The sequence below is a fragment of the Hyla sarda genome, unplaced genomic scaffold (genome assembly GCF_029499605.1).
Source record: "Hyla sarda isolate aHylSar1 unplaced genomic scaffold, aHylSar1.hap1 scaffold_2297, whole genome shotgun sequence".
NCBI lineage: Eukaryota > Metazoa > Chordata > Amphibia > Anura > Hylidae > Hyla > Hyla sarda.
The window spans coordinates 8,132-20,860 of NW_026608977.1; the positions used below are offsets into that span (position 1 = coordinate 8,132).

Genomic DNA, 12,729 nt, shown 5'->3' on the forward strand with positions numbered 1-12,729 from the left:
GATGCAGGTATGTCCTCTATCCTTACAGCTTCCCGTGGCTGTTGGTTTTATACCGTTTGGGGACAGCCAAGGAGGCGTCAGCAGGCAACACAGGTAAGTGTGTGCTTGTATGTGTGTGTGTGTGTGTGTGTGTTTCCTATGCAGATCCTAAACCCAGTATCAAATGCAAGTAGGAGGAGTAAGAAGGGTTCCTGCCAAAGCCAGGTTATGGATTGCATTTAAAAATGGTCCATCAGAGTGAAATGGACTCCCATCTTCCTGCTTAGCAATAATGATATGGGTTTAGGGTCTGCTGTGTGTACTGGTGGGTGACTGCCACCCAGCCAGAGTGTGTATGGGAGGCTGCCAGCCAGCCTCCCTTCCTACAAGTAGTGATGGTGCATGTGAAGGGGACAGCGTTGGTTCCTCCCCTTTCACAGTTATCACTTCTCATCCTTCCTTTTGGCTGGTATCAAATGTGGTGTCTGTTTATATCAGTTTAATATCTGATATGTCCCCTATCTGATAGCATATATTAAATGCACCACCAGGTTTCAGTGTTGGAAAGAAAGATTATCTGTTTATTTGCTGCAGCTGCTTGCTGGCTAGTCCAGTGGGCCCCTACTGCAGGCAATAGACAATAGGTGGTGCCTATGTGCCTAGGTGGATAGGACATCAGCTATGAGGCATTTGTTTGTACAAACTGCTGCTCACAACTAATGTTGTAATATAGTGTCTCCATCTGCTGGTGGTATTGAATAAGCAATAGTGCAATGATAGGGTCTGAAAAAGAAGAAAAATAAGAAGCAGCAGCATAGGAAAGAAGGAAAACATGGAGAGAAGAAAAAAAAGAAGGTAAAAATGAGGTGAAAACATGTTTAAAAAAGTATTTCCATCTCTCTCTCTCTATATATGTATATACATATATATATATATATATATATATATTTAAAAGAAAAAAAAATTATATATATATACATATAGAGAGAGAGAGAGAGAGATAAATATATATAGAGATAGATGGGTGGATAGATAGATAGATAGATAGACATACATACACACATACACACATACACACATACATACATACATATGTGTGTATTGTTGGAGTTGCAAACATGGGTGCACTTGACAAACTCAGTGCGGCTATTCCCCATTGAAAGATTGTTGCACCCAGGACCCTTAGCACTGGGATATGCTACTCAATACCACTGGCATGGCCAGGTGTAAACAACATCTGACCTTTGTTGTGTATGTAACCATGGAGATTGTGATGTCGCCTAGGCCCACCAAAGAACAGCCTTGTCAGAAGCAGCACTGCCATGAGCAGAAGTAGCAGCACCATAGGTTGTCAAATAAGTTGGATTTAACCAAGACAAGTGAGTCCAATAGGATGCAGGTATGTCCTCTATCCTTACAGCTTCCCGTGGCTGTTGGTTTTATACCGTTTGGGGACAGCCAAGGAGGCGTCAGCAGGCAACACAGGTAAGTGTGTGCTTGTGTGTGTGTGTGTGTGTGTGTTTCCTATGCAGATCCTAAACCCAGTATCAAATGCAAGTAGGAGGAGTAAGAAGGGTTCCTGCCAAAGCCAGGTTATGGATTGCATTTAAAAATGGTCCATCAGAGTGAAATGGACTCCCATCTTCCTGCTTAGCAATAATGATATGGGTTTAGGGTCTGCTGTGTGTACTGGTGGGTGACTGCCACCCAGCCAGAGTGTGTATGGGAGGCTGCCAGCCAGCCTCCCTTCCTACAAGTAGTGATGGTGCATGTGAAGGGGACAGCGTTGGTTCCTCCCCTTTCACAGTTATCACTTATCATCCTTCCTTTTGGCTGGTATCAAATGTGGTGTCTGTTTATATCAGTTTAATATCTGATATGTCCCCTATCTGGTAGCATATATTAAGTGCACCACCAGGTTTCAGTGTTGGAAAGAAAGATTACCTGTTTATTTGCTGCTGCAGCTGCTTGCTGGCTAGTCCAGTGGGTCCCTACTGCAGGCAAAAGACAATAGGTGGTGCCTAGGTGGATAGGACATCAGCTATGAGGCATTTGTTTGTACAAACTGCTGCTCACAACTAATGTTGTAATATAGTGTCTCCATCTGCTGGTGGTATTGAATAAGCAATAGTGCAATGATAGGGTCTGAAAAAGAAGAAAAATAAGAAGCAGCAGCATATGAAAAAAGGAGGAAAGAAGGAAAACATGGAGAGAAGAAAAAAAAGAAGGTAAAAATGTGGTGAAAACATGTTTAAGAAAGTATTTCCATCTCTCTCTCTCTCTCTATGTATTTATATATATATATATATATATATATATTTAAAAGAAAAAAAAATTATATATATACATATATACATATAGAGAGAGAGAGATAAATATATATAGAGATAGATGGGTGGATAGATAGATAGATTGATAGATAGATAGAGAGATACACATACACACATACACACATACACACATACACACATACATACATACATAGATATGTGTGTATTGTTAGAGTTGCAAACATGGGTGCACTTGACAAACTCAGTGCGGCTATTCCCCATTGAAAGATTGTTGCACCCAGGACCCTTAGCACTGTGATATGCTACTCAATACCACTGGCATGGCCAGGTGTAAACAACATCTGACCTTTGTTGTGTATGTAACCATGGAGATGTGATGGAGATTGTGATGTCGCCTAGGCTCACCAAAGAACAGCCTTGTCAGAAGCAGCACTGCCATGAGCAGAAGTAGCAGCACCATAGGTTGTCAAATAAGTTGGATTTAACCAAGACAAGTGAGTCCAATAGGATGCAGGTATGTCCTCTATCCTTACAGCTTCCCATGGCTGTTGGTTTTATACCGTTTGGGGACAGCCAAGGAGGCGTCAGCAGGCAACACAGGTAAGTGTGTGCTTGTGTGTGTGTGTGTGTGTGTGTGTGTTTCCTATGCAGATCCTAAACCCAGTATCAAATGCAAGTAGGAGGAGTAAGAAGGGTTCCTGCCAAAGCCAGGTTATGGATTGCATTTAAAAATGGTCCATCAGAGTGAAATGGACTCCCATCTTCCTGCTTAGCAATAATGATTTGGGTTTAGGATCTGCTGTGTGTACTGGTGGGTGACTGCCACCCAGCCAGAGTGTGTATGGGAGGCTGCCAGCCAGCCTCCCTTCCTACAAGTAATGATGGTGCATGTGAAGGGGACAGCGTTGGTTCCTCCCCTTTCACAGTTATCACTTCTCATCCTTCCTTTTGGCTGGTATCAAATGTGGTGTCTGTTTATATCAGTTTAATATCTGATATGTCCCCTATCTGATAGCATATATTAAATGCACCACCAGGTTTCAGTGTTGGAAAGAAAGATTATCTGTTTATTTGCTGCAGCTGCTTGCTGGCTAGTCCAGTGGGCCCCTACTGCAGGCAATAGACAATAGGTGGTGCCTATGTGCCTAGGTGGATAGGACATCAGCTATGAGGCATTTGTTTGTACAAACTGCTGCTCACAACTAATGTTGTAATATAGTGTCTCCATCTGCTGGTGGTATTGAATAAGCAATAGTGCAATGATAGGGTCTGAAAAGGAAGAAAAATAAGAAGCAGCAGCATAGGAAAGAAGGAAAACATGGAGAGAAGAAAAAAAGAAGGTAAAAATGAGGTGAAAACATGTTTAAAAAAGTATTTCCATCTCTCTCTCTCTATATATATATATATATTTAAAAGAAAAAAAAATATATATATATATATATATATATATATATATATATATATACATATAGAGAGAGAGAGATAAATATATATATAGAGATAGATGGGTGGATAGATAGATAGATAGATAGATAGATAGACATACAGACATACAGACACACAGACACACATACACACATACATACATATGTGTGTATTGTTGGAGTTGCAAACATGGGTGCACTTGACAAACTCAGTGCGGCTATTCCCCATTGAAAGATTGTTGCACCCAGGACCCTTAGCACTGGGATATGCTACTCAATACCACTGGCATGGCCAGGTGTAAACAACATCTGACCTTTGTTGTGTATGTAACCATGGAGATTGTGATGTCGCCTAGGCCCACCAAAGAACAGCCTTGTCAGAAGCAGCACTGCCATGAGCAGAAGTAGCAGCACCATAGGTTGTCAAATAAGTTGGATTTAACCAAGACAAGTGAGTCCAATAGGATGCAGGTATGTCCTCTATCCTTACAGCTTCCCGTGGCTGTTGGTTTTATACCGTTTGGGGACAGCCAAGGAGGCGTCAGCAGGCAACACAGGTAAGTGTGTGCTTGTATGTGTGTGTGTGTGTGTGTGTGTGTTTCCTATGCAGATCCTAAACCCAGTATCAAATGCAAGTAGGAGGAGTAAGAAGGGTTCCTGCCAAAGCCAGGTTATGGATTGCATTTAAAAATGGTCCATCAGAGTGAAATGGACTCCCATCTTCCTGCTTAGCAATAATGATATGGGTTTAGGGTCTGCTGTGTGTACTGGTGGGTGACTGCCACCCAGCCAGAGTGTGTATGGGAGGCTGCCAGCCAGCCTCCCTTCCTACAAGTAGTGATGGTGCATGTGAAGGGGACAGCGTTGGTTCCTCCCCTTTCACAGTTATCACTTCTCATCCTTCCTTTTGGCTGGTATCAAATGTGGTGTCTGTTTATATCAGTTTAATATCTGATATGTCCCCTATCTGATAGCATATATTAAGTGCACCACCAGGTTTCAGTGTTGGAAAGAAAGATTACCTGTTTATTTGCTGCTACTGCTGCAGCTGCTTGCTGGCTGGTCCAGTGGGTCCCTACTGCAGGCAAAAGACAATAGGTGGTGCCTATGTGCCTAGGTGGATAGGACATCAGCTATGAGGCATTTGTTTGTACAAACTGCTGCTCACAACTAATGTTGTAATATAGTGTCTCCATCTGCTGGTGGTATTGAATAAGCAATAGTGCAATGATAGGGTCTGAAAAAGAAGAAAAATAAGAAGCAGCAGCATATGAAAAAAGGAGGAAAGAAGGAAAACATGGAGAGAAGAAAAAAAAGAAGGTAAAAATGAGGTGAAAACATGTTTAAAAAAGTATTTCCATCTCTCTCTCTCTCTATATGTATATATATATATATATATATATATATATATATATTTAAAAGAAAAAAAATTATATATATACATATATACATATAGAGAGAGAGAGATAAATATATATAGAGATAGATGGGTGGATAGATAGATAGATAGATAGAGAGATACACATACATACACACATACACACATACACACATACATACATACATAGATATGTGTGTATTGTTGGAGTTGCAAACATGGGTGCACTTGACAAACTCAGTGCGGCTATTCCCCATTGAAAGATTGTTGCATCCAGGTCCCTTAGCACTGTGATATGCTACTCAATACCACTGGCATGGCCAGGTGTAAACAACATCTGACCTTTGTTGTGTATGTAACCATGGAGATTGTGATGTCGCCTAGGCCCACCAAAGAACAGCCTTGTCAGAAGCAGCACTGCCATGAGCAGAAGCAGCAGCACCATAGGTTGTCAAATAAGCTGGATTTAACCAAGACAAGTGAGTCCAATAGGATGCAGGTATGTCCTCTATCCTTACAGCTTCCCGTGGCTGTTGGTTTTATACCGTTTGGGGACAGCCAAGGAGGCGTCAGCAGGCAACACAGGTAAGTGTGTGCTTGTGTGTGTGTGTGTGTTTCCTATGCAGATCCTAAACCCAGTATCAAATGCAAGTAGGAGGAGTAAGAAGGGTTCCTGCCAAAGCCAGTTTATGGATTGCATTTAAAAATGGTCCATCAGAGTGAAATGGACTCCCATCTTCCTGCTTAGCAATAATGATATGGGTTTAGGGTCTGCTGTGTGTACTGGTGGGTGACTGCCACCCAGCCAGAGTGTGTATGGGAGGCTGCCAGCCAGCCTCCCTTCCTACAAGTAGTGATGGTGCATGTGAAGGGGACAGCGTTGGTTCCTCCCCTTTCACAGTTATCACTTCTCATCTTTCCTTTTGGCTGGTATCAAATGTAGTGTCTGTTTATATCAGTTTAATATCTGATATGTCCCCTATCTGGTAGCATATATTAAGTGCACCACCAGGTTTCAGTGTTGGAAAGAAAGATTACCTGTTTATTTACTACTGCTGCAGCTGCTTTCTGGCTAGTCCAGTGGGCCCCTACTGCAGGCAAAAGACAATAGGTGGTGCCGCTTGTGTCTGGCCCCTGTTGGAGCGACCAGGCACAGGACTGCTGCTGCTGCTGCTGAATGTCCTCTTTAATTGAATAAGCTCAGCAACCAGCACACCTGTGCAGGTTGGACATGACATGATAGGTAGAAGTCTTTCAGGTAGTGGGTGTTGAATCTTGTATGATTAGGTTTCTAGGAGGGGGTGTGTTATGCAGATTAGGGTGGATGGAGAGAGATCTGAGAAAGCCTTATGCTTTGGTGAGTCCTGGTTGGTATGGGTTTGTTGAGGTGTTCATGACAAAGTTTGGTTTGATAGGTGTGAGACAGGATGTGTTAAAGGAGAAGAAGAGTATGGTGAAGTGTATTAGGGTGAAGGATGTTCAGTGTAATATTAATATGGTGAGAGAATAGAATGTGAGTAAAGTGTGGAAGAGTTTGGAGACAGATGGTATGACTAATAGACAGAGAGAGATTGTATGGCAGAGTTTGCATGGTGCATTGCCAGTGAGAGAGGTACAGAAGAGTCGGGGGATTGGAAGAAGTGAGAGATGTCCGAGAGAGGGTTGTGGAGGGAATGAGATTATTATGCATTTGTTTTGGAATTGTGATAGAGCGCAAGAAGTGTGGAAGGGAATTGGTCCGTTGGCTAAAGAATTTATGGGGGTAAGAAAGTGGTCTTTTGAAGTGATTATGTTTGGTCTGGGGGTGGTAGGTGGGAGGAAGGAGAGAATGTTATATGTGTTGTTAGCAATAATTAAGGAGGTATTGTGGGATGTTAGGAATTTGTATATACCGTATTTATCGTCGTATAACACGCACTTTTTAGGCTAAAATTTTTAGCCTAAAGTCTATGTGCGTGTTATACGCCGATACCACCCCAGGAAAGGCAGGGGGAGAGAGGCCGTCGCTGCCCGCTTCTCTCCCCCTGCCTTCCCTGGGGTCTAGAGCCCTGCTGCCGGCCCTTCTCACCCCCTGGCTATCAGCGCCGCTGCCCGTTCTGTCCCCCTGACTATCGGTACCGGCGAGAGAAGGGGCAGCGGCACCCATTGCCGGCGCCGCTGCCCCGTTGCCTCCCCCCATCCCCGGTGGCATAATTACCTGGGTCGGGTCCGCGCTGCTGCAGGCCTCCGGCGTGCGTCCCCTTCGTCGTTGCTATGCGCTGCACGGCGCGGCGCATGACGTCAGTGCGCCGCGCCATTCATAGCAACGACGCAGGGGCTGCACGCCGGAGGCCTGCAGCAGCGCGGACCCGACCCAGGTAATTATGCCACCGGGGATGGGGGGAGGCAATGAGGCAGTGGCGCCGGCAATGGGTGCCGCTGCCCCTTCTCTCCCCCTGGCTGTCGGCGCCGCTTCTCTCCCCCTGGCTATCGGCGCCGGCAATGGGGCGCCGGTACCGATAGTCAGGGGGACAGAACGGGCAGCGGCGCCGATAGCCAGGGGGAGAGAAGGGCCGGCAGCAGGGCTCTAGACCCCAGGAAAGGCAGGGGGAGAGAAGCGGGCAGCGACGGCCTCTCTCGCCCTGCATTTCCTGGGGGTGTATCGGGGTATACACGCGCACACACGCACCCTCATTTTACCATGGATATTTGGGTAAACAACTTTTTTTACCCAAATATCCTTGGTAAAATGAGGGTGCGTGTTATAGGCCGGTGCGTGGTATACCCCGATAAATACGGTATTTAAGAAGAAGGATGTGTCGGTTGAAGAGTGTATGAGAATGATATTAGATAGATTGCATACTGTATATTTGTGGGATAAGAAGAGATTTGGAGAGGATGATGCGGAGGGGACTTGGAAGTTTTTAAAATGGAGACACGTTGTGAGGGTATGAGGGTGGTGTGTTGTTATGCTATGTACTTTGTTTTGGGGTGTATTTTGTTATATGTTGATAAAGTAACCTAATGATGAGTTTGGTGAATTGTGACTAAGTTCAGTAAATCTGAGAGGCAAACGTGAAGTAAACCTGAACGATTAAGTTTTAATTCAAACCTGAAGGTTTAAAAAAAAAATAAAAATAAAAAAGTCTGTTTTTATCAGTTTAACCCCTTCAGGACGGAGCCCATTTTGGCCTTAAGGACCGGAGCGTTTTTTGCACATCTGACCACTGTCACTTTAAACATTAATAACTCTGGAATGCTTTTAGTTATCATTCTGATTCCGAGATTGTTTTTTCGTGACATATTATACTTTAACATAGTGGTAAATTTTTGTCGATACTTGCATCCTTTCTTGGTGAAAAATCCGTAAATTTGATGAAAAATTTGAAAATTTTGCATTTTTCTAACTTTGAAGCTCTCTGCTTGTAAGGAAAATGGATATTACGAATACATTTTTTTTTGGTTCACATATACAATATGTCTACTTTATGTTTGCATCATAAAATTTACGTGTTTTTACTTTTGGAAGACACCAGAGGGCTTCAACGGTCAGCAGCAATTTTCCGATTTTTCACAAAATTTTCAAACTCAGTATTTTTCAGGGACCAGTTCACGTTTGAAGTGGATTTGAAGGGTCTTCATATTAGAAATACCCCATAAATTACCCCATTATAAAAACTACACCCCCCAAAGTATTCAAAATGACATTCAGTCAGCGTTTTAACCCTTTAGGTGTTTCACACGAATAGCAGCAAAGTGAAGGAGAAAATTCACAATCTTCATTTTTTACACTCACATGTTCTTGTAGACCCAATTTTAGAATTTTTACAAGGGGTAAAAGGACAAAATTTTTACTTGTATTTGTAGCCCAATTTCTCTCGAGTAAGGACATACCTCATATGTCTATGTAAAGTGTTCAGCGGGCGCAGTAGAGGGCTCAGAAGGGAAGGAGCGACAAGGGGATTTTGGAGAGTACGTTTTTCTGAAATGGTTTTTGGGGGGCATGTTACCTTTAGGAAGCCCTTATGGTGCCAGAACAGCAAAAAAAAAAAACCACATGGCATACCATTTTGGAAACTAGACCCCTCGGGGAATGTAACATGGGATAAAGTGAACCTTAATACCCCACAGGTGTTTCACGACTTTTGCAAATGTAAAAAAAAAAAAATAATTTTTTACCTAAAATGCTTGTTTTCCCGAAAAATTTTTATTTTTAAAAAGGGTAATAGCAGAAAACACCCCTAAAAATTTGAAGCCCAATTTCTCCCGATTCAGAAAACACCCCATATGGGGGTGAAAAGTGCTCTGCTGGCGCACTACAGGTCTCGGAAGAGAAGGAGTCACATTTGGCTTTTTGAACGCAAATTTTTCTCTGGGGGCATGCCGCATTTAGGAAGCCCCTATGGTGCCAGGACAGCAAAAAACCCCCCACATGGCATACCATTTTGGAAACTAGACCCCTCGGGGAACGTAACAAGGGGTTAAGTGAACCTTTATACCCCACAGGTGTTTCACGACTTTTGCATATGTAAAAAAAAAAATTTTTTTTTTACCTAAAATGCTTGTTTTCCCAAAAATTTTACATTTTTAAAAAGGGTAAAAGCAGAAAATACCCCCCAAAATTTGTAACCCAATTTCTCCCAAGTACGGCGATACCCCATATGTGACCCTTAACTGTTGCCTTGAAATACGACAGGGCTCCAAAGTGAGAGTGCCATGCGCATTTGAGGCCTAAATTAGGGATTGCTTAGGGGTGGACATAGGGGTATTCTACGCCAGTGATTCCCAAACAGGGTGCCTCCAGCTGTTGCAAAACTCCCAGCATGCCTGGACAGTCAACGGCTGTCCGACAATACTGGGAGTTGTTTTGCAACAGCTGGAGGCTCCGTTCTGGAAACAGTGGCGTACCAGACGTTTTTCATTTTTATTGGGGAGGGGGGGGGGGCTGTGTAGGGGTATGTGTATACGTAGTGTTTTTTACTTTTTATTTTATTTTTTGTGGTAGTGTAGTGTAGTGTTTTTAGGGTACAGTCACACGGGCGGGGGTTCACAGTAGTTTCTCGCTGGCAATTTGAGCTGCAGCAGAAAGTTTGCGGCAGCTCAAATTTGCAGCCAGATACTTACTGTAATCCTCCGCCCATGTGAGTGTACCCTGTACGTTCACATTGGGGGGGACATCCAGCTGTTGCATAACTACAACTCCCAGCATGCCCGTTGGCTGTCGGTGACTGCTGAGAGTTGCAGTTTTGCAACAACTGTAGGCACACTGGTTATGTATCACTGAGTTTGTGACCTAACTCAGTGTTTCACAACCAGTGTGCCTCCAGCTGTTGCAAAACTACAACTCCCAGCATGTACGGTGCATGGTGTACGGTGACTGCTGAGAGTTGTAGTTTGCAACAGCTGGAGGCACACCGGTCGTGAAACACTGAGTTAGGTAAAAAAAAACTCTGAGTTTCACAACCAGTGTGCCTTCAGCTGTTGCAAAACTACAACTCTCAGCAGTCACCGACAGCCAACGGGCATGCTGGGAGTTGTAGTTATGCAACCAGCAGATGCACCACTACAACTCCCAGCATGCACTTTAGCTGTTTGTGCAACCTGGGAGTTGTAGTTATACAACAGCTGAAGGTACACTTTTCCATAGAAAGAATGTGCCTCCAGCTGTTGCAAAACCATAAGTCCCAGCATGCCCATAAGGGAATGCTGGGAGTTGTGGTGGTCTGCCTCCTGCTGTTGCATAACTACAGCTCCCAGCATGCCCTTTTTGCATGCTGGGAGCTGTTGCTAAGCAACAGCAGGAGGCTGTCACTCACCTCCAACGATCCAGACGCTGCAGGTCAGTCCCGCCGCCGCAGCTGCTCCTGGGGCCCCGATCCCAACAGGGGCGCGGGGGATCGGGGTCCCCAGCACCCGGGGTGCACGTCCCGCACCCGCTCACGTCCTCCGGAAGAGGGGCGGAGTGGGTGCGGGAGTGACACCCGCAGCAGGCGCCCTGATTGGTCGGCCGGTAATCCGGCCGACGAATCAGGGCGATCGTGAGGTGGCACCAGTGCCACATCACCCCTGCAGGCTCTGGCTGTTCGGGGCCGTCAGAGACGGCCCCGAACAGCCAGATATTCCGGGTCATCGGGTCACTGGAGACCCGATTGACCCGGAATTGCCGCAGATCGCTGGACTGAATTGTCCAGCGATCTGCGGCGATCGCCGACATGGGGGGGCATAATGACCCCCCTGGGCGATATGCCGGGATGTCTGCTGAACGATTTCAGCAGGCATCCGGCTCCGGTCCCCAACCGGCTAGCGGTGGGGGCCGGAATTCCCACGGGCGTATGGATACGCCCTCGGTCCTTAAGGACTCGGGATGCAGGGCGTATCCATACGCCCTATGTCCTGAAGAGGTTAATATCTGATCTGTCACCTATCTGATACCATAGATTAAGTGCACCACCAGGTTTCAGTGTTGGAAAGAAAGATTACCTGTTTATTTGCTGCTTCAGCTGCTTGCTGGCTAGTCCAGTGGGCCCTTACTGCAGGCAAAAGACAATAGGTGGTGCCGCTTGTGTCTGGCCCCTGTTGGAGCGACCAGGCACAGGACTGCTGCTGCTGCTGCTGAATGTCCTCTTTAATGGAATAAGCTCAGCAACCAGCACACCTGTGCAGGTTGGACATGACATGATAGGTAGCTGTCTTTCAGGTAGTGGGTGCTGAATCTTGTTAATTGACATGGGGGTGTCATTGCTGTTGATTGACCATGCATTGGTACTGTGGTATTGGAATAATAAAAACAAATGTTGCCAGCCAGCCATCCATTGCAATAATGGATAGGACATCAGCTATGAGGCATTTGTTTGTACAAACTGCTGCTCACAACTAATGTTGTAATATAGTGTCTCCATCTGCTGGTGGTATTGAATAAGCAATAGTGCAATGATAGGGTCTGAAAAAGAAGAAAAATAAGAATCAGCAGCATAGGAAAAAAGGAGGAAAGAAGGAAAACATGGAGAGAAGAAAAAAAAGAAGGTAAAAAAAGGTGAAAACATGTTTAAAAACGTGTTTCCATCTCTCTCTCTCTCTCTCTCTCTCTCTCTCTCTCTCTCTCTCTCTCTCTCTCTCTCTCTATATATATATCAATATATATCTATCTATCTATCTATATATATATATATATATATATATATATATATATATAAAATTTAGATGAAGGGGAGCACCTTGCTCAAGGATTCCAGATCCGTGTGGGTGCACAGCTTCAGGAACAGACCAATTCCCAAGTAATATCAAAAGCAAAGTAGAAGCGGCACTCCAAAATATAAATAAAGCGTGGATTTATTCACACATCTGTGCAGAAAGCGACGTTTCGGCTCGACAATAGAGCCTTTCTCAAGCATGCTTGAGCAAGGCTCTATTGTCGAGCCGAAACGTCGCTTTCCTCACAGATGTGTGAATAAATCCACGCTTTATTGATATTTTGGAGTGCCGCTTCTACTTTGCTTTTGATATATATATATATATATATATATATATATAAAAGAAAAAAATATATATATCTAGAGAGAGAGAGAGAAAGATAAATATATATAGAGATAGATAGATAGATACACATACATACACATAGGCGTGCACACGGGGTGTGCCGGGTGTGCCCAGGCACACCTTAATCCAGTGGCGTTGCGAC

At 44.4% G+C, this 12,729-nt stretch overlaps 2 pseudogenes; both read left to right on the forward strand.

The window, feature by feature from the left end:
- Positions 1-1,788: 1,788 nt before the first annotated feature.
- Positions 1,789-1,896, forward strand: LOC130322022 (U2 spliceosomal RNA; annotated as a pseudogene).
- Positions 1,897-5,980: 4,084 nt separating this feature from the next.
- Positions 5,981-6,083, forward strand: LOC130322021 (U2 spliceosomal RNA; annotated as a pseudogene).
- Positions 6,084-12,729: the final 6,646 nt, after the last annotated feature.